Raw genomic sequence first — 22,540 nt, forward strand, 5'->3', positions numbered from 1 at the left:
ATAACTAAAAGAGTTTTAGGTTTGAATTGGAATTTGTCCAAAGGGTAGTTCAGAGTAGTTTAGGAATTCTGACAATGGAAGAAAAAAAAAAGAACTGTGAATGCTTAAAAATGGACTGCAAAACAAACCAAACAGAAAAAGCCTTACAAGCATTTTTAAATGTGGACTTAATATGCATGTGTAGCAGCTGGATTGACACAATGGACCCTAACGGCTCCTTCAGGTTCCTTTCATGCTGTATTATTCACTCTGCAGTCAGAGTACCAAAGACAACAGTTTTGGGAAAAAGCTTATATTTTTGCAAACAGCTGCATTTAGACAATGACACAGGCGATGTTATCATATGACTGCCCAATAGAAAAGTGCTCATGCTTAATGGAAGGATTTAGTATCTGGATGTAAAGTGGTCCATGGGTTAGAATGGAATGCAAGTCAGAGCACTATTTGGTCCATGGCTGTGATACCTTTAGCTGACAGATTCCATAACCAGAAATAATGTAGCCTTGCCCTTTATTTCCTCACCTGCCAGTTTCTAAAGACCATTAAAATTTTAAAAATGTTGCTTACATAACTAAGCTCATTTTCTGTTACAAATAATGATGGTTTGGATTTATTAGGCTATTTTATCTGATTTATGAAAACCACTTTTGTCCACTCTTTTCTATTACAAATAAGTGTACTATACTGGGAATAATACTGAGCTAATGCCCTCGAGGAAGACCATGTGACTGCAATTATTTATGAATTAACATGTCACAGATTTGAAGCTTTGAGACAAACATATTTCCCAGCTGCATGTTTGTGACTTCTGAGTTTGTAAATGGAACAGATGAAATAATGACTTGTTCTTCCTCTCTCCTCCTCTTATATATTGTTTAGTTTACTTGCTGGATATGTAAAGACACGCAGGAATACTTATGCAGATATTTATCATTCGCAGAGAGTGTAAATTAAACATGCTATTACTTTATCAGCTATGACAATAAATACTTCATGTATATTTCTCTACAAATGACGATATCATTGTTTTTAATACATTATACATTGTTTTTAAAGCCAGCACACTGCAGGATAAAACCAAGCAACTAGAAAGTGAACTGCTTTATAAAGCACAGCAACATGTGCTTAGTTAATGCTTTAACTTGGTTTCTGCTTTGGGAGCCAAACAATAATTTGACTGATATTATGAGATACATACTTGCTTGATTTCTCCTGCAAACTTAAAAGTCAAGCTGAAATCAAACTCAGATGTCTTAATCGATAGCACAAACATAAAGGCAAGAAATATATGTACACTACATATGGTTTTGCTGCCAGATATAAACAAGTGTAGCTGATACACATACATACATATATTTGTTAGCTGTCTATATAAATTGAGATGAAAGCCCATTTTCAAGCATGACCTGTGATAAACAAATGCATATAAATAAACAATAAAGCAAGATAACTCTAGAATAACATCAATTAAAACAATTACAATGACTTCTAGTCATCATGAAGTATTGTTTCAGTTCCATCTTAACACAGGAAAAGCTCCCAATTGTTCTTAAATCAACTGGTAACTGATTCCACATTTGTGGAGCCTTGAAACAAAAAGCTTTTTATCCCTAGTTTGTATTCATTCTAGGGCATGGTAGTTCCACAGCATGAATAGAGTGTAATGTATAAGCTGCTCTAAGTGAAAGTACCAGGTTGGAATAGTGGACCCTGATTGACACAGAACTCTAATTGCTATTTTATACCCATATATTAAAAGTAAGACTTTGCAGGGGAAAAACAGTATCATATCTAAAGTTGACAGAACTGGGAAGTTGAAAGTGCAATTCAGATGTATGGAATTTTACATAGCATTTGATATTATGCCAGATATACATATGTAAGTACAGAAAAAAAACAACCAAACACCACATAATATGATGTGGAAAAAAAGCCTTGGAATTCTGATAATCAGTGTGTGCTATTAACCAGAATACTAAAACTAGCTCTTCATTCCAGTTTTCAAACAGCAAGGTACAGAACTTAAAAGTGCAATTTATATGTATATATATATACACATACATAATGTGCTTATTTTTTATCTCTTCTTTAAACATATAAATAAACAAACAAAAATTCTTTTCTGTCCTTCAAACCCATTTGTTTTCCAGGTACTGATTTCTGTGTTTTTCCCTAGATAAGTCCTTCAGAGTCTGGAGAACTGCTAGGATTATGACATCAAAAGGGACAAAAGATTGGAAGCTGTTTAATGACAGGAGGGTGGGACCTTTAAGTCATACACTTTAAAAGTGTTTTTTTACCCATAAGCGCTTACAGTACTTAAATTCCTGAAAAACACATGAGAAAAAGGCTTAGTCAGCCCTTTGAGAAAGCTCCGAATACTGCCAGTTACAAACTTCCCTAGAAAGTCTTAATGAAAAAGGGGGGAAGGATATAAAAATTTGATACTGCTAAAGTTAAAAATAAATCAAAGATAAGTGAGAAAGCTCAGTGGCTGTTGTTTCTTTATAAATCACAAAGGCACTGTAAAAGAATAAAAAGGAGTAATTTTTACCCTTTACTCCTTTTATAAAGGTCAGGTTCAGGGGATTGCTGAACTACCACTAAACCCCTGAAAAAGAATATTCTGAGAATAGAAAAAAAGAAGGGTGGTGTTCCTGGAAAGGCGTGGTGTCTGTGTGAGAAAGGCATTTTGGAAAAGAGCCTGTTGCCCACAAAGTACTGCAAAATAAAATAATCAAAGTTGAGCAAGCCATGACTCTTGCAAACAAGCAGGAAGGCAGGCCTACGTCATGCCTCAAAACGGTCCATATCACTGGTGCCCATGAGTGGGGCATGCAAGGATACTGCCCCCTTACCCTTTCATGAGCTTGTTGGCTCATTGGGTCTTGGCCAGAACCCCTTCACAGTTTGTTACCACACAGCATCAGCCACTTCCCTTGGATCAATGGAGGAACAGTGCAAAATTGGTACTTTTACAGAAAGGGAAACTGCTGGGACAAAGGAAAAGTGTCTATGCTTGTGGATTTATGACCCTGGAGACTGCAAACCTGCTGGACCAGAGCATTGCAAATGGAGGAAAAGGAGAGTAGGTCACACTTAACACTTTTGCGGAGATAGCTCACTTTCCAACCACTCTGAGCCCTACCTCCCATGTTGCTGTCTGCTACAATGCCCTTTTATTCTAGTTTCTTGCTAAGGATGAGAATTTTGAAATCTAACGCCATGTCTGTCCAAGAGGTGAACCATGGTATTTTCCATTCCCCAGCACCTGCAAAGGCACAGAATGCAACTGTCCTGGAAGGCAAGCAATTTGGTCAGCCCAGCTGGCTCCAGTAGCTAACAGAGTCCCATTTTATCCTCACTGTTAAGTGTTTATAGAAAAACCTCGCATCTTCCTCTCTGAATGCAGAAAAGGAAGGGAAAACCAAAGGAGGGAAACCCAAAACACCATGATCAAAAACTTTGCTCCAGTGAAAGTAAAGGGCGGTATCCTGATTCTCGCCTTAAATATCAAGAGAGGTCTTTATAGGGAATCTACATACCACTGATAGTCTGAATTTAAATCCTGAACAAGATGAAAGACTGACAAATCCAGAAAAAAAGTATATTTTTTCGTTCATTCTTCTAAAGTAAACAAGTATGAAATATGTATTCATTACATCATGCGGTGAAGTAATAACTGTAGTAATAAAACCTATGGTCAAATTGAGGTTCAGACACATCTTTCTGAGACCATAGAGTCACAGTTATATTCTGACTACTGAGAACCTCTGATCAGAATGGGGTCATTCTCAGCATCAGTGCAGGGAATGTAAAGGACCCCCCCCCAAAAAAAAAAACCAAAACAAAACCAAACAGTTACAAAGGACAGACAGAAAAGTAGGAGGCTAATATAATAGCCTCATGGGAGTAGAAGGGTGTCTGTAAATAAAATAATGATATTTAGTCTGCAAGCTCTGTAGATCCACAACACCAAAGCACTGCAATGGAGCCTACACTTAATCTTATTATCTCTTAATAGTTGCATAGCCCTGGAGTCCTAAAGTCCAACAAACCAAAATAAAAATAAATTAAATAAAATGAAAACAATCAGTGGGAGAAAAGTCACACAGTAGTGAAAAACAGGCAAAGATAGGTCAAATTTTGAGCCTAGCAACCACTTTATGTACCTTTAAACTTTGTACCTGAGTGAAAATCAACTTCTGAAATCAGGAATCAGAGGAATGATCTGAATCAGCTGTAGCACATCACCTAATGAGTTGCCAATTACAAGGGAGTATTTTGCAGTAATGTGGCTACTATGTGTTAACTCAACTGGAAACTAAGATAGCTCTGCAGAAAGCTTGAGCTGCTGCCATGACATTATAACTTTATAAAATGGTCAGTCAATAGCTTGCCTCCAATGGGCCTCAGAATAGCAGTTGCAACTGTCTCTGGTTTTGTTACTTTAGTGTTTTTATTGTTCACACAGCTCCTTCCCTAGTGCTATCTTATGATTGCTGATAGAAACCAAATGGGTCTGATACTCTTTGTTTGAGTATATCTAGTCATTCTGTCCTTAATTAAACACAGGGATTCTTCACAATGGAAGAAGGTGGAAACTGAGACGAATTCTCTGAAGTCTAAGTTGTTTCTTTCCACTCATACAAAAGGAAACAAGACATCTTTTTTTCTTGTTGCTGAAAAACTCTGTGCATTTTTTTTTAAAGAATCTGTTTCTGGTACAGCAATCACATGCTATGTTAAATAACCCAGAACTCAGTACAAGAGATATCTTATTTTCAGTAATAACAGACTAAACTTGAAATTTCAGCCAAATTCTTTAGATAAGATATTCCAAAGACAAATAATATGTCTTTTTTAAGCCTCCCAGCACAAAAAATTACGTTCAGAAGCAAATGAAATTTTAAGAAAGGGCACCTGGGCACTTTTAGCCATGAAACTAAGGTAAAAAGTGTCTTCTGTAACTGCGGTGGTTAGTCAAAAAAGGTTTAATTCCTTTCCCAGCTGAGATGATTATCTCTATGAAGTGCCTAGCTTCTGTGAAAAAGAAGAGTGAAAGGTGTCTACTTCCCCAAGGTAAGAAGAGACTGGTAATTGAGCAGCAGTTAAGGAAAGCTAAGCAGAGAAATAGCAGATGTAGAAGAACCTTTGAAACATGAAGTTAATCTGGGAGAGGCTAAAAGACACATAGACTGGAAAATAGGGGAGAAAAGACTGGTCTGTAGTGGTCTTTATACCTTCTAGCAACACAGGGGTTCAGGCAGAAAGAATCAGCTTGATGGAAGGCAGCTGAGGTGGCAATTGAGTCCAAGCTGTTCACTTGATATAGTCAGGTGTTTGCTGGGTAATCCCAGCATTGTTAGGTTGGATGACCAGCAGCATGGACTAGGGTCTTGGGGCACTAATTTTAAGGATCCCCAAAATTCCTGAATGGAGCTGCCGGTTCTCTACCTAATTTTAAGTACTTGAAAGAAAAATGAAGATTAGAAGAGCAATCCTTCAAAACTCCCTTTAGAAGAGAAACACAATTCCTAAGAGCAAATCTTGTACTAGATAGCTTGACCTGCTTTCAAGGGAAATTAAGATCTCTGTCGTGGGTTACAGAGGAAGTTCAGAGAAACTAAGTGTCAGCACACCCACAGCTCTGATATGTATGGAAGACAGGTCTTGGCCTTCAGAGAGATGAGAAAATCTAGTGGGATTGCAAGTGTCTAAGAAGAAAAAGTTCATGAAATTAAATTTTAGAAGAAGAAGGTGTTTCTGCAACAAGTTTGTGGAATCAAGATGGTGACACTTCTGTAAATCTAAGGAACGATACTAGGCGGAAAGGGAATGAGTTATTAAGGCAAGTAGAGCAAAACAGTTCCTTGTCTATGATTCCAGAAGGGTAGAAACCAGTAAGTCAAGAAGATAAGAAAGACTAGGATTTAGTCACTCCAGGTAGCTTCTTATCTTGCTACAATGCTGCCAGGAAAATCCTAAGGACAGAGGGAAAGAAGAATTGGCATAACAAAAGAAAGTGTCTGGTGAAGGAACTACTTCTACTTTCATCCATTTTCAAGTTGAGGCTTTTTTTTTTTGCTGCAGATCATAACACATACAGAAAGACCAGGCTTAAACAGATTATTTGACTGATATTTTTCAATTTCTCTGCCAGCTAACTTGCTACAGCAGATAATGATCTGCCTGAAAAACTGCTTTTTCAGACCTCCGACAGGAGCCACAGTGAAATTGAGAGAGGTCAAAAGAAGTCAGCTGCCATTTTCACTCCCATTTTTTATGGAAATGGACAACAGATTGGTGAAGACATTGTGAAAGCTCTAAGGCAATCACTCTTTCAATTTGTCCAATATTAGTTTCAATAAGAAATGAGAACAGAAACAATTGCCAGCAGCCCCTGCTTGATTTGTTAAGACTCACTCTTGTCCACTTCAAATCACCTTTGACATTTACGAGCTCAACTTTGCAAACATCATTTGAGTATTATTATTTTATCTGATGCCTCTATTATGCCAGTGCCCAGGCTACCATAATGCTAAAAGTGATGCATAGGTATCAAGAACACCATTGTTTCTTACGTCTCCACTTTATGAAAAACAAGGAAGCTTTTGTTATTGTAAACAGACCCAATACCTCCAACATTACACATGCAAGATATAGTAGTTTTCAATGATTTATGTGTATATATCCAAAGTGAATTTGAGAAAAGGAGATCTAGTCTGGTAGAAATTTACAATAAAATCAGCATATTGATAGCAAATTAGCTTTCCCCTGCACCTACATTTTCCTGTGTAGAAAACATCTTTGTAGAGCTCATAGGGAATAGTAAGCAAAGAAATGCTAATAGAGTACATTTAAGTCACTTTAGGTTTGTACTCTTTTCAGCATGCAACAGGTTTTATGCAACTTTCCTCTGCAGAGTCACAGGAACAAAATGAAAAACAAAACTGTGTCAAACATGGTAACAGCGGTATTGTCAAATACACCTAGGACACAAATGACCAGTGTGATTTAATCAGTATGATTTCAGTACATGCAAATCAGGGGTGGAAGAAAATGTCTACCTGGGTCAAGTTTGAGAGATAGTGACAAAGAAAGTGAGACAAAAATTAGTATCATTATGAGATAGGTGGTATTAGTAACTAGTACAAATTCTTACAGAAAAGATGCCACTTTCCCTGAAGCCAAAATTGTACAGCATGTGCATTCTGCCTACTGCCTCCTGTAAGGCTGAAACTCAAAAACTGTCAATGAAAATGGAAAATCATTTGAACACAAATTAAATAAGAATGGAATGGGCAATCCTAAGGACCATGTTTATGGAGAAACTGAAGTACCGTGTGGGCTTGGTAACATACAAGAGGTGTGGAATAGATTCTGTGCTGGCATACAGAGATAGCCAAGATGGATTTAGCCATATGGGACCCCAGGCTGGTTATGGCAAAGGCTCTCCTAAATAAAATTTAAAGGGAAGAAATAAGTGCAAAGAAGGAAAGTTAGTATTTTATTCATGGTTTGCACACAAACTTGCTGAGGCAACATTCTATCTCTTCTTCCAGGTTGTTAACAAGTTGAGTAAGACTGGACCCAGTATTGAATCCTGGGAAACGCCATGGACTACAGGCCTCCAACTGGATCCTACTTCGTTGATCATGACGCTCTGAGCTCTGCCATTCAGCCAGTTTTTGATCCACCTCATTATCCATCATCTTTTCTGCTTAAAGAAATGTTTAAAAGTTTCTTAAAATACTGCAGTGCAATGAGTAAATAAATACGAAATGTGTAGAACTAGTAGTAAAAAAGAGGCAAAGATATTCCCCCTCTTCTTGATTTGTGTGCTCTAAAGATTAAATCATCAATTGTTCTGTATATGTAAGCCTTCCCTCATCGGTTGCAAGTAAGCTACAAAAAACTCCTATTGGCTGCACTATGGAAGGATCAGTGGCACTAACACCTTGATATTTGCTCCCACTTTCCATTTACTTTTCACTTGTGACTTTAAAATGTAAGTGACAATGAAGCATTGTCTCTATGGTATATAAATGGGAGCTTATTTCCTGCATTTACTCTGGTTTTCTTAGGGGAAAGGGGATTTACAGTTAATAACAAATCCCGTTCCACATTTGGATTTTTCCTGTGTACAGTAAAAACTCCTTGAATTTCAAATAATGCCAATTTCCATCTCTTCAGCTTGAGAGGCGGTGGGAACTCTGTTGAGTGTTTTTTATCTCAGAACTGAGTGCTGTGGTAAAGGACTCAGCCATAAATAATCCCACATGTCACCAGGGCCAGTGATAAGCAAATGCCTGTGGAAAGGCCCTTGCTCCCTAATCTTCATGAACCTGTCACACTGCAGTGAGACAGTCTCCACTGCAGGTGAGTCACAATGACCAGATTAAGGTACAGTGGGTGCTGCCATCCTGGTCTTTGCTGCCTTGGTATTTCTGAGCATAAGAATCATGGAAATGTCCACCACCCTCGATTGCTACCAGTAATGGATGGGCATATGGAAAATCATTTAACTGATTACCATGCCTGTCTTCAATGGTATTTTATCAGCTGTCAGCAATTTGCAAAAGAAGAAGCTGAACAGGAATATTAAAACTATATCCCAACATTACATAACTAAAGTCTTCACAACAGGAGAAAAACAAATAGAGAGGAACACAGCCTTTATTTTATGTTTTGGTTTTTTTTTTTTAAGAATACATTTCTTATAAAAGCTTTTTCAATAATAATTAAAAATAAAAAAGAACAACATATCAAAACTTCAGCAAGTAAATCTGTTTAAAACTATGACAAGCTCAGATAGCAGCAGCGGTAATGTTTAGTTTGTTGGCTATTATATTCCCTCTATTTAATGGTTCTGGGACATCCATTATTAGAGTATACTAATATTAACTTAATCCTACTACAACTAATTATATATCCCCCTTAACCAGTATCTTACTCTCTGCCAACAGAATTAAATCTAATGAAATATATCAATATCGAAGACTCAAATGATGGCAGCTACTATCCCTACAAAATAATTATAACCACTAAAGGTCACAGATGTTATGTTACAGTGGCAAAATCTAGAGATAGTGGGAACCACACGGTAGTGATATTCAAACAGGAACCCAGCAGCCCCTCAACCTTGAAACCACTAATAACTTCATCTGGAACAGTTGACAGAGGGGAAATTAAACATTCCCTTTGACAAGAACAAAACTATATTAAAATGTAATAGTTTATTAAACAACTGACTTCAGAAGTTAAATTACCAAATTACATCTCCATGGGTTTTAAGAAGTACTGTCGATCGCAATAATGGATTGCCTACAAACTTTTATCTTAGCCATTGCCTCCAGAGTTGCTGTATTTAATTATTTAAACATTGTATTAATGAAACATGTTATACTGGTAAGAAAACTACTTTTATCACAACACATGAAAGACAAAAAATATAGTATGTGGTTTACACTGAACAACTGCATTTGCATCCCCACTGCAAATAACAAAAAATGTCCTCTCCCTGATCCCCTTTCCGGCTGCTTTGCCTACAAGGATTTGTGGAAATAATGTAATGATGGCTGCCATTGTTCTTGATTCTGTCTTGATTTCTTTTTTTTTTTTTTAATTGAATAGAAACCATTTAAAATATTTTGGTGCACCTGTTGTGCTGCATTATGACCCACTGTGATTTCAATTTATGTCACATGAATCATGCCACTAGACCACCAGATTTCATCACTTTCAAACCTCTTAGCAGTGCTAGAAATTGCTGACACATCATGTTTTATAGTCCATATCTATGCACATAATGCATTCAAGCAAGAGGGCTAAATTAAGATCAAAACAATCAAAATTAAAATAGACATGGCAGAAATGAGGTTAGACAGAACCATTCAGATCTGTACATGTGTACTGGCTGGAAACCTCTGCTGCACAGTGAAGAACTCTGTCACTTGAGCTATTGAGAACCCAGTAAGAATACTAGATTATCGTCTTTTTTTGGTGGATCAGCCACCAAAGGAGGAATTGGATCAGCCACAAGGGAGAAGTAAGACACATTTTTAAGTGGGTTTCAGGTGTTTGCTGACAGCAGAGGAACACTGTAAATTAAGAAAACTTTGAAAAAATTCCACATTCTGGATAGGGTTAGGGTCTAGAGATGAATGCTTCTGGTTATTTCTGCTCAAAGAAACAGTCTCTGCTATCACTTGGAGCCTCTCCCTCAGGTTCTTTTCTGGTCCTATCTTCTCCAACTGCCATTCTGCTTTTCTCCTTGACCAACTGTCCCAGGAGGGAGAAAAGATTTTGATGAAGTGCTCTGGAGCACATGAAAATGTAGGTACTTAAATGGAGAAATGCAGAAATGAACAAAATATTAATCATATGAGTTTACAGTTAAGCACCTTTGACAGCCCTTAAGAAGAGAGACTTGGCTTGGAAACCTGCGCTATGAAGACACTCATTGAATAATCATGTTTTGTGGAAGGAGATTTCAAATACACTGCAGAATCCCATACAGAAGAATCCAGCAACATTTTTTCCTCAAAAGGCACAAGACAAAATATGCCTTTGCAAAGCATATTTTGCAGTCCTGCAGCCTCTTCATTGAAAAAAAATGGTGACAATAGTATTTCTCTGCCTTACAGTTGTATTGCAAATGCTAATGATGACAAAGTTTAACAAGAAATTATTGGAGAACATTTAAAATGCTAAAAAGCCATTCCTTAGCTGCCTAAACAGTGTATTAAAAATCTAACTGCTATTACATAGCAACCCTTTACAGCCAGAAGAGCAGATGTACTGTGGATTAAACCTAATAAACCACCCTTTTCTTAGGGAAGAAAGAACAAAACCATGATCTGAGTTCTGCTCGGTGCTAGTGATGCCTCCAGTGATGTACTGTGTCCACTTTTTGACCACTGTCCTTAAGAACAGATGTGGGAAATTTGGAGAACAGAGGTCAGAAAAGAATGTGAATGATCAGAAAATGAGACCTTTGAATGAAGGATGAAAGGACTGCAGTTATTCTGTCTAAAAGTGAAGAAGACTGAGAGATAAATGATAGCAGCTGAGAGATATGTAAGAGAAAGAGAATAATCTGTATGACAAGCCCAATGTGGATAGGACAAGAAGTAATAGCCTTGAATCACAGCAAGAGGGATTTGGGTTAGACATTCAGAAAAGAATTCTAATTGTAAGAAAAGTTAAGTGCTGGAGAAGAACACTTACCTCACCTGGAGAGACTGTGGCATCTCCACCACTGGGAGATTTCAAGAACAAGTCATGCAGGTATCTTTAAGGCACATTCAAGGTCAAGCCATTTACATTGACTAGCTGCTGAACAGAGTCCTGTTTCCTGTGATTCTAAGTTGTACTGTCTAATTTGTGCAAACAGTGAAAAGTGATTTGTTTGTGTGAGAGCTACAGGGACCAGCCACTTAATGTGTGGAATTCATTAATGGAAAGCAAGCTTAATGGGTCTTCCAAAAATATTCACCTTCATTTCAGTGTGGGAAGACAATAACTTATTGCTGAAGGAATCCTGTTTTACTGTCAGAAAGAAGACCAGGAAATTAATTATCCCTGGAAATTTCCTTCTATGTGGTAGCCAAGTCTGTGGGATGATTTTCCCAGGATTGTTCTCCTTCCAGTTACAAGCAGCTGCTGGGAAGTAGCTTTCTGCAGGTTGAACAGATGCATAAAAGGGTCGGGATGCTAGTGAACTTGTGCTCCAGGAGGACAGGAAGGAGCGTGAAGCCTCAGAGGAGGTGGTTCCTTCACACTTTTCTGTACAGAAAAGTTTTCTGTCCGATACTGGAGAAGTATGTGGTTTTCAGGGGCTGTAAGGACACTAGATGTCAATAATGGCATGACGATATTAAGACCATGGACATCATGGAAAAGTGCTATGACAGATCAGTTACTGAGAGTCCACAGTGAGGTCTACTCTCTGGCCTAAATGACAAACAAGCGCTTTGAGTTCTTCTGCAGGATGAAGCAAAGACTATAGGGTTTGAAAAAAACCAAGAGAAAAGATCTTTGCAGGGAAAGTGTGGTTTATGGAAGACTTGTACTCAGCCAGAACTTCCACTTAGCTTCAGTGCCCTGGACCTAGCACATGGCATGACTCATGTGTTTTAGTTTCTCTCTTGCAATGAATAAAACTTGGCTAGAGGAACAGTTTCAACTAAGATTTATCTGCTTCTCACAGGAAAACTGTGGTTTGCCTGGGAGATCAGAGAAGTCGGACTACCATGTATGTAGTCCATGTATGGTGTAACCAGTGAGTCTAGGATCACTGGTTCTACAGCTTGTGCAGTGTGCAGGTAGCCTGTGCATAGACAGTAGTTGTTCTTCCAGGATTTCTTGATGGCAGCTCATTGCTCTGAATAGTGAATGCCTGGAAATACTGAAAAAATTAATAGCGTCCATGAGTTCTGCTTGGAACAGAAAACCAGTATCAGTCTTTTTACTGGCCTATAGTAACACTGGATTGGATTTTTTAAATGCATAATGGTTTTCCACAGAGCATGACTATGAAAGACAGCTTTGGGCACAGTGTAAAAAAAAGCCTAGGCAAAAAGATAAAGTAGGACCAGAGAAAACCAACACATATAACTATATCTAGATTTGAGAGACTGGTGAGGATCTGCAGAGGATTAGGAGAGAATGAGTGATTTGATGAAAGAAGCAGTGTAAGTTTCCGTTGTCCCACTTGAAGGTCGAATACAACCAAAGAGTTTGGTTGTACTCAGGAAAACTGTGAAGGTATTGAAGGAAACGCACATCTCTACTCAGGGAAGCAAGGTTACTATTCTTACAGAAATAAAATTGCCCTGCAATAGTGTTGCACACAAACCTGACAGACTTTAGAGGATCTTGACTCAGGAAGGTGCATTTGTTGCAATACTAAATTAATGAACCGCTACATGTTAAGAGCCTCTTGCTTTCTTATGTGATTTGGGAATTCAGAGAGCAAACTGATGTGAGATCCAGTACTTCCACGTGAAGTAATAAGAGCTGGTTTCACAGGCTGTAATCACTCCTGTGTTCCTAGCAAAACCACAACGAGGACTTCTAACCTTCATCTTCTTTATTGCACCCTTCTTAGATGATCTCAAAGATGAGAAGGAGCTCACAGGCAGAAGGAGAAGAATGAGGATATTTCTGTTTTGAACAGAAAAGGCAAGAGAAATACAGAGAAGAGGTAAAATTCAGACAGGTATTCATATTTTTTATACCTCTGGTTCAAGTGGATTCTCAAAGTGCTGTTGAACTGTAGCCTTTGGGCAGTGGCTGGCACGAATGCAGTCTCACCTTTGGTGCAAGCCTGTTGGAAAGATTGCACAAAATTCTGCCCCTTGACCATGTAAGAAACTGGAGCAAAAAGTTTCTCTTCAACAGCTCTCTTCTTTATCCACATAATCAATTCTGTGCCCCAAGGACGTTTTACTCTGCTTTGTCTCGGGACCCTTCTCATGACTGTTTCTCTCATTTCCTCCTATTCTTCTAGTTCACTTCCTTCTTCAGTCAAGCAAAACCCACAGCCCCTGCTTTTCCCACTCAAAAACCCCTCACTGTATTCATCATAGGCTGTGGTTACACATTCAGGGACAGGCTTTACTTGAATGCCTTTCAGCATAACAAATTGTGAGGGCAGGATTTTGGAAGACTGGGATCCTGTTTGTCAGTGTACCACAACACTGCCGCTTACTTGAGCCACGACTGCGAAAGAACTAGGAGTCACCCAGAAGAGAGAATTTGAGGCCAGATTATTGTCAGTTGCCTGTAGAGCATTTTGTTCTTTGTGTTCCAGGGAGTACATAGCACTTCGGGTACCCGCTGACGGCCAGTCCTTTATTCAGGAGAGGGGAGGTGTGATATTACACTTCTGCTTTATCCAACTTGTCCTCCAAGTGGTAAATATGTGTGTGTGGGTATGCACATATGCAAAGAAAACTTAAAATAATTTATGAAGGAATTGCAAAATCAAAGATGCTGCAATCTAACTAAAGAAAAGAAAATCAGAAACCAAAAAATCCCTCCTACATATAAGCAGCTAAACATTACTGCACTTCAAACTACACCTGGAAAAAAAACCCTACTTGCTGGACTTAAATACTCTAACAAACTTACATTTCCATAGAACAGTGTATTTGAGGACTTCAGCCAGATCAGCTACACATAGAATCATAGAATCGTTAGGGTTGGAAAGGACCTTAAGATTCCTCCTGCCCTACCTCTGTTCTGATCCACCCAGGTCCCCCATATTCCTCAGAAGTCCACACAGCTCTCTCTACTTCTCAGTTATCTTTAATCAACCAATTCTGATAACACATTTTAACCAAAACCAGGTGGAATTAGATAGAGTCTGTGGTTTAAAACACAGCCTTCTCTTTATGCTAACAAGCAATATTTGTGACCAAGAAAGCTGGACATCTGGTTTTGGATTAGGGTGGGATGAAATACTGATCTTCATTAAAATTACCTGAGAGAGGCAGTTTGAGTATCATCTTGATGCTGTAAAAAGAAGGGTTGACAATATATAGTATTTAGCAGCACTAGGATAGGGATATTGCACTGGTAGAACACTATTTCTTAATGAAGACTTACTATTGCCTTTGAAACCAGAATGTAAATTGATGCCTTTATCTCACAGCGTTCAAATATCAAATACAAATATATCTTAAAATATCACCAGAATGTCATTCTTCCTATACATTCTAAGGAGGCTTGTCCCCTGAATTGTCTATAAACTGCCCTCTTAACCTTTTAACATAAATGTTCCCCCAAAATTCTCAAAGGTAATATGTAGAGAAAAGTACTTATTAAAATAACATGGCAGGCCTGGCTGGAATTGACAAAACCAAGACAGTCTTGGTTAAGATTGAAACTCTATCTTTGAGACACCCCGTTGTGCTTTGGTGCATTTTAATAAGTGTTCATCTGACCCTCAGCCAGTTAATTATGGGGATCTTCAGAATTTTGTTCTGGCCCCCTTGCTCTTCAGTACTGATGTGCTTCTTTCACTTCTATTTTTAGAGACCTTAAGGTGAGTTATCATTGTTAACCTGATAACACCCAGATCTATTTAGCTCTTTTAGCTGATCCTACTAAGGCAGCTTTTAGACTCTTCGTCTTACCTCCCTAAAGTGCAATTTGGGATCTTGACTGAATCTCTTATACAGAAAAAAAAAAAATAAAAGAGAGGAAGAAACAAAAATTAAGTCCTCTTTTTTTTTTTTCCAGTTCCATTAGATGAAAATCTGTTTATCATTTACAATGTGTCCAACAAAATTGAGGTTCTTGTGGATTTTATTTAACTAGTTCATTTTTTTTTTTATACCCATTTAAAGTTACTTATTTTTATTTACTTCGGATTTCCCATGTGAAAATAAGAAGAGATTGAGGAGATACTGTAAATCTTCCTGCAGCACTTCCTTTCATGTTCCTGTTTTAAGGTATAGGAATCTCCTTTTATTATCTCCACAGTAAGGAGCAATACATGTATCTGGGAAAAATTTAACTCAGAGTAGAGTAAGAGAGGAAAGAAAAATAAACAAACAAACTACGGAAGAAAATGTTTCCTAGTACTTCTTGTGGCTGTTCTCTGCATCAAGATTCTGTGGGTTACTCCTGAAAGAAACATGGATTGGAGAATGAATTAATTTCCTCTGAAATGTAGCCTGCCACCCATGAGGAGACACTGCCCTGCTTGGTAGAGTAAAGGAACCTCAGAAGGGGACAGAAGTAAAGCTGGACATCATTGAAAAAAAACCCAAAAATAGTGATGATTTGGAGGTTCCTGGATACAATGACAGTAGAGATTTTTTGAAACACTGTAAATAAACACTGATATTGTTATATTTGTCTGAAACAGTCCTCTCAATCTTCTGAGGTTTGTCCATCACCAGAAAAAAAATAATGAATAATAATTTACTAGCGGAATTTTCCCATTGAATGCAAATGATTCCAAAAGTTTAAAAAAATGTTTCAAGTGTGCATTTGTCAGACAGCTGGTAAAGAGTTTCAAAAATAAAGAAAATTATATATAATGAATAACCAATTGCAGTGGATGCTAGGAGAGTAAATGTATTTTTATTGTGAGGACATAATGCTGCTATAACCTAACCTTCTCCACCCCCGTAGGGTAAAGAACAATTAATGAAGGAGAGGATGCTTCTATTAATCTGTAGCCCATTTCTGTGCTATATAATATTCATTAGATGTTCACTAGTAATTTCTTCCATCTACCCCATATTTTGTAGACAAAAATCTTTTTTCAGCCTTGATAAGAAAAGACTGATAAATAATTAACTAATACACATTGTCTATTTTTTTCAATATAATCAACAAAATCTTAACTCATTTATAAGCCATGACACGTGGGAGGTCAACATGCATTTTGTTTTGAGAAAATCTTTCAAGACAGTGTTACCAAGACTCCAAACTTCTGTTCTTTGAACATCTCTCAAACTGTGCTTTCTAGAAGCACCCTCCCCAAGTGTAGCTTTATTCTGACAGTCATTCCAGTGGTGGATTTTCTACTGGTGTATATACGCTAATAATAACATAATTTTCTGACTTCTTTCTCCCAACTCACGAAATATTGTATTTCCAAGTAGATGCTGTAAACTGGTTTTCTGTTTACACTAAGCCATTTAATCAGCTACTTGGATTGCTTTATTAGATTTCTATTTAAAAGAATTATAGGAAGAATACCTCCTTGTAGTGGAGCATACCTCCTAAAAAAAATGAGAAAGCTCCTGCTTTATTTTTATGGTCAGGAAAGGAAACTTTCTGAAAGCCTGAAACCTTACCATATGAAGGGTTAAATGATGGCATTGATTTTTATAACATACTGTTGCTCTTGTGAACTCGAACAGTAAGCTTCTGATTAACTTTATCCTTTCTTTTTAAAATAAAAATCTAGCTTTGATTTATTTTTTTTATTTCTAAGGAGATTTGGTAAAAATATCTCAGTCTGAAGCAAATGTACTACTCACCCTTTTGGACTGTAACTACAGCGGATTCCGATGTTCATACTTGCTGACATGATATTTCAGCTTTCCTTTGACACATAATTTTATAGTATCTGCTCCTAGTCAATTGTCCTTTGATATGTAATTTTATAGTATCTCCTACCAGTTTCTCAGACCGTTTTTATTGGTGTTGGTCAATTCAGGTGTGTAAACTAAGCTAAGAACATCAGTATGAGGATTTTGAGTTGAATGAGAATGAGTTGTTCGTTAATTCTGCTGGTAGGTCCTAAGTCCAGCATTATGAGAGATTTCTGCCACATTTTTCCAAAGGTTTGTTAATTAGTCTGTCCTGGCTTGCCCAAGGGGCTACTGCAAAATCTTCAGGCCCTGAACCAACTGTCAAATATTCATGTCTGGGATCTTACTGACCTCAACAAGTCTTTAGGCAGATACTAACACAGACCACTGTGAATTCTCTTGTAGCAGGAGAATTTCTAAGATAATCAGTTGCAGAGTTGCTGTAAGTTTCCGATGGGTTGGAGATCAGCAAATGCACCAGCCATGCAGGTTCTCAACTTCCTTATGGTCACAGTAAGAGTATCTGCCCATGTATCATCCATTGGTGGGCCCCCAGAACCCCGGTGACAATGTCCTACATCTCTCTCTTCCTCTCTCTTTTTCTATATGTGCACATACACACTTACTTATAGATGCATGCATACATACACTGGCACCATGTAGCTAATTTACATGGAAGTGTGCATATATGCATCACTGCAAGTAGACACTTGTCTCCTGAGTGCATTCGTCTAGTTACCAGTTGGCCATATATTATCTGTTTTACATGATCTATTTTCTCCATAGGATTCTGGGCATCGATATGACTTATCTTGGTCATGCCACCTCATTCACGTAAAGCACAAAAAGTGAGAGAAAAGTTAGAGAACTGAGAATTACTAAGTCCTTTGCATTAAAAAATACGAGTAAATATGCTACATGCCCAAGTATATTGGAACTTTTTGCAATTACAGTGTGCTAGAGGTAGCTGACTTGGGATTTTGGATTTGATTCCTTTCTTAAGCACGCAAATATAAATAACGAGGAACACTGCTAAGTCCACTGAGAGCAGCCTTATAAGACTATCTAAGAATGAGGTCTTTGTTCTGGACTTTGGGCTAATATTTTTGTAGTTTTCTTTCTGTGGAAGTGATATATGCAAAACTAACTTCCAAAACCCACTCACTTCTTTTGCTGATCCAGTATATGACCACAAAATAGAGCGCTAATAAACCAATCTAAAAAAGGAACTGATCTCCTAAGAGCACCAGAATAAAGTTTGCATTAATTCCTGGCTAAATACAACGGTTATGTAATTAATAAAATAAGTATCCAGAACAGTAAGTGCATTCTGGAGCTAAAATTATTTTCCTTTACTGTAACAAACACCACTGTTTTAAAAAATACTTCATCCCTGGGAATAAAGAAATAACACTCCTATTTTTCTTCTTACGCATTTTATACAAAAATGTTGTCAATTTCCAAGTGATCCATGTTTACCCTCTTATTTAATTATTATTTCTTTTAAAATGAAGCTATTGATGTAATATAAAATACTTTTTTGTGCAAAAAAAAGGCCTGCTAGGACTGAGTTCTGACATCAAGGAATTAGGATACACTGCCAAAACCTAGAGTTTAGTTTCTCTTACAACTTATATTTAACTGTTAAAATGAAATCGTGGCAAATATAAAGTTGGAATTCATTTTTATAAACTCTGATTAAAATGCAGAGTTGGTAATTTGGAAAACATCCCAATGATACCTGAGGGGTGAAGCAGGAGGATTAGAGATATTGAGGAAATAACACCCAGAACTGAGCAGTTTCCCACTGCATCCATTTAAAAAGCTACAGTTCTTGTTTCTTAAAAATGTAGCCTCTTTGTAGTTTTCTTACAGCCCCAAATTTGTTAAAGAAAATGAGACATCGCTACAGATAGATAGCTTCTTTATAATCTTCTCAAGCTGCATTTCACTATGTAAACATCTCTGAAGAAAAAACCACGCAGGACCAGATCCTGTGCTACGCCATGTGCAGAAAATCCTTTTGGAGTTCGGCAAGGTTAAAGCAAGCAGCTGAAACTCACATTTGGCCTACCCTTCCTTACAGGGATGCCAGTGGGCCATCTTATCTTTACCTCTTAATTTCTCCAAACTTTTGTGGATGAGCCTTTGTATCCCAACCCCCACTTTAAAAAAATAATATAATGGAAGGTGGGAAGAAAGTGAAGTTTCAAGTCACAGCACTGCCATGTGAAGGTCCACATGGTTATGCCAAGGGCCTGTATCCTTGGCCAGCTCATCAAGTCTGAAAGTGAAACATGAATCTGGTTATAAGATGAAAGTTATGGAGTTGGAGTAACACTGGGAGTTGTGGAGTTGGAGTAAAAGCTGGGAACAAAACTTGCTAAATAGACCAGAGAGTGTTACAACTGATTGTGTACATTCCATCAGACCTTGCTGAACAACCTGCTGTTACTAATATCACCAACCACAAAGGCATGTTGCATACAAAGAGTAATTCTGTGTTTGTAAATCACAACCAAGGCATTAATTCCCATTTAATGTCAGTGCTGCATAGAATATGCTACATATTTTAGGGAGTTTTTGTTAAGGACTGCTTTCTTCTTTGGAGTTATAATTGTATTCTACCTCACTAAGAAAACAGGACATTGTCCATATCAAAATACATAGTAGTCCAAATTAAAATTTGCCCTTTGTCTGAGGTAAATTTTATGCTAATTTTATTTCACATGAAAAACTTCCAGCCCCACCCCCCCCCCCCCCCAAAAAAAAAAAAAAAAAAAAAATAAATTCACAGACAAGGAATAGCACAGCTTCATAGAGAAATACACTTTTGAGGAGTAAGTTCGCATCATGAGGAGCCTTTCAGGCATCCTGCTGCCCTGTCCAAAAACTGCTCCAGAGGCTAAAACAGTGGTCATTCCCCCAAATGCCAACACCTTCTTTGAAAGATGGGGCAGCAGCAGAAGCAAGGAGCACGCTATACAGGCTCTCCTGGAATGCAAACTGGCTTTAAGATAAATACTAATATTTAGAGAGAGAAATATTTACTTATATTCCCCTAAACACTGCAGCTGTAACTATAAAGCATGTGAAGATGGCAAAGCAGCCAGACCCCTTCCTAAGAGTGGTTTGTTGTTTTTTTTTTTTCTCTCCTAACTATAATGTGTGTCTGCTTTTCTGCCTAAACGGCTCTAAAGGGCTATGAAAACTGAAGTCCTTCAAAGCTGTTAAATGTTTCCTCAGACTCACAATAAAATTCTGCATTACAAATCTCGTAGTAAAATCTCTGAAGCATTGCAAGCAGTACTTACATAATTATCCGTTAATTCAGTATTTGTGTATTCAACACCTAGAAAATAAGGAAAGTGAACATGGATAGGGAAGGGAAAAAACAAAGGCAGGGGGTGGGGAGGGGAAAAAAAAAAAAAGAGGAAAAAAACCCTACCCTGAAACAGCCATGCAGCTATTAAACATATGCCAAAGTAAACAATAGTGTGAGGGTCTGCCATAGCTTTGCCCTGCAGGTAGACGGCAGGCGGCACAGAAGGAAAGCAAATGGCAAGGAAAAGAGAAAGACGGTACAGGATGTGGATGAGATGCCGAGCCCTGAGAGCATGAACGGCCTGATTGTGATCTTCAAGTCACACCATCAGCCATGCAAAACAGGACATACCTTTCTGGCTTGCTGGTTCTGTCGGCTGAAACAAAGCAGTCCCATTCTCAGCGGGAGGCCAAATCAAAATGAAATTTTATTTAGTCTGCACTGTCCCCAGATTGGGTTTCAGAATGACTGCTTTAGGAGATAGCATGGATGTGGCTGATGCATGCTTTGCATATGAAACTGCAATAGGGGAAAAAAAAAATCTACATAATCAAAAAAATCTGTGCTGCGTGCATGGCGAAAACCCCTGGACATTAGTGAAGCAGCTACAATGGGTGTTTTAAAAAATGACCCTTCTGAATAAAATGCACATTTGTCTCCGCAAGACTATATTCAATAAACATATAGTAGATCATTTTGCATGTAATTATTCAGAAGCTGCCCTGAAATATCAAATCATTTTTCTTATTTTTTTTTTCTAATCACAGAACAGAATTACAGTTTAGAAACAAATGCAGAGAAAATGCATCTCTAAAGAGGATTTCTGTGCCTTGCAGTGACTGGCAGCATTTGCACCTCAGAATTCTCTTCAGTTTATTGTTTTGTTTAAGTCCCTGTTTCCTAGAGTACCCAAAGAAAGGCCTACTGCAGTAAAAAACATCTGCTTTTTGTACCACTGATCTAATGCATTCCACCTTGCACTTTTAAGAAAGGATCCATTCTTTGATTAGACACACTTAATTTTACAGACTATTAATAAATAAAAAAGATCATCAAATGATCACACAGTATTTTCATTAGAAGTTAGAAATAACTTACAAAGGCAAGGAATAGTCTGCAGAATACGCAGGGCATACAGCATGTAATGCCTTTGTTGTCAGTTATGCTGCAAATGAGATTTTCAAATAGGATTTGCAGAGGCAGGGCAGTGATCAACACAGTGCAACATCCAGGAAAGGGAAGTTGAACACAGTATTCTGTGAAACAAGGGGGCAGAAGGGAGCCTGTTTGTAAATACATATTATTATCCAAAGAAAACACTTATCACTGCTTGATTTTGTTACACCAGCTACTTAGAACTAGGTGATACCAATAATTTCGTAGGTGCACATCTGTGTGGGCACGTGTGTTTGTATTTATCTATGTGCAGGGCATATAAAACTGCAGTCTGTACACATGTACACGCTTGATACTTACACTGTAAAAGACAAGCAAAAGGCAGAACAAATACACATGGTTTCAATTGACAGATATTTCTCTGCTAAAGCAAGCAGGGCTAATACTGGGCTCCATAGTATATGGACAGCCAAAGAATGGAAAGGAAAAAAACAAAAAAGCCCAACACCATAAAATCTTTAAGAATGCAAAGGGGATAACGATCCCAAATATACAATATAGATGAAAACTTCCAGGAATAATGAGGTACAGTGCAAATCATTCACACAATGTGCTTTCACACAGCAATGACGGAAGTCACTGACAACAATGCAACCATGTGCAGATACTCCTTGGAGAAATAGTCAAGCAAATTTTGTAATTCTATCTTCTGTGCTGTGGAGGCTGAGTTTGAGACTTGGTATAACAAAATGTGTTCAAATATTGGTGCTTTAAAATTAAGAATTGGGCATTATGGAAGGTAACTTCATAATGAGTTTGCCTATTGCTATTTAAAGCTAGAAAATCCATAAGGAGCACAGTGCAAAATATAGCATTGGTTCTCCTTATGTCTTAGAACAACTGTTTTTATATTTGTAGTCATCCTAACTGTTATTCCAAACAAGATATACAGATAGTCCCCAGCCTCATGGTGTGTCATATTTAGTCTGATGTATATCTTATAGCAAAGCTTTGTCCGTATTGAATTAATTTGATT

General features: G+C 37.8%; 1 long non-coding RNA gene across 4 annotated transcripts in view; it reads right to left on the reverse strand.

The window, feature by feature from the left end:
* The window catches only part of LOC130606200 (uncharacterized), a 158,237-nt gene extending 137,273 nt beyond the window's left edge, over window positions 1-20,964 (reverse strand). The window contains exons 1-2 of one of the 4 annotated variants that reach the window (XR_008973906.1): window positions 20,740-20,964; window positions 20,378-20,415 (exon numbers count right to left, since the gene is read on the reverse strand). This is a non-coding gene — a long non-coding RNA (uncharacterized LOC130606200). The remainder of the gene's footprint in view (window positions 1-20,377; window positions 20,416-20,739) is intronic. The other 3 variants (XR_008973908.1, XR_008973905.1, XR_008973907.1) reach the window with 3 other exon arrangements.
* Between the last annotated feature and the right edge of the window lie 1,576 nt (window positions 20,965-22,540).

Source organism: Pezoporus wallicus, unplaced genomic scaffold (assembly GCF_028554395.1).
Source record: "Pezoporus wallicus isolate ANWC-B61680 ecotype Strahan unplaced genomic scaffold, APGP_CSIRO_Pwel_v1 contig_5785, whole genome shotgun sequence".
In the NCBI taxonomy this organism is placed as follows: Eukaryota; Metazoa; Chordata; class Aves; order Psittaciformes; family Psittacidae; genus Pezoporus; species Pezoporus wallicus.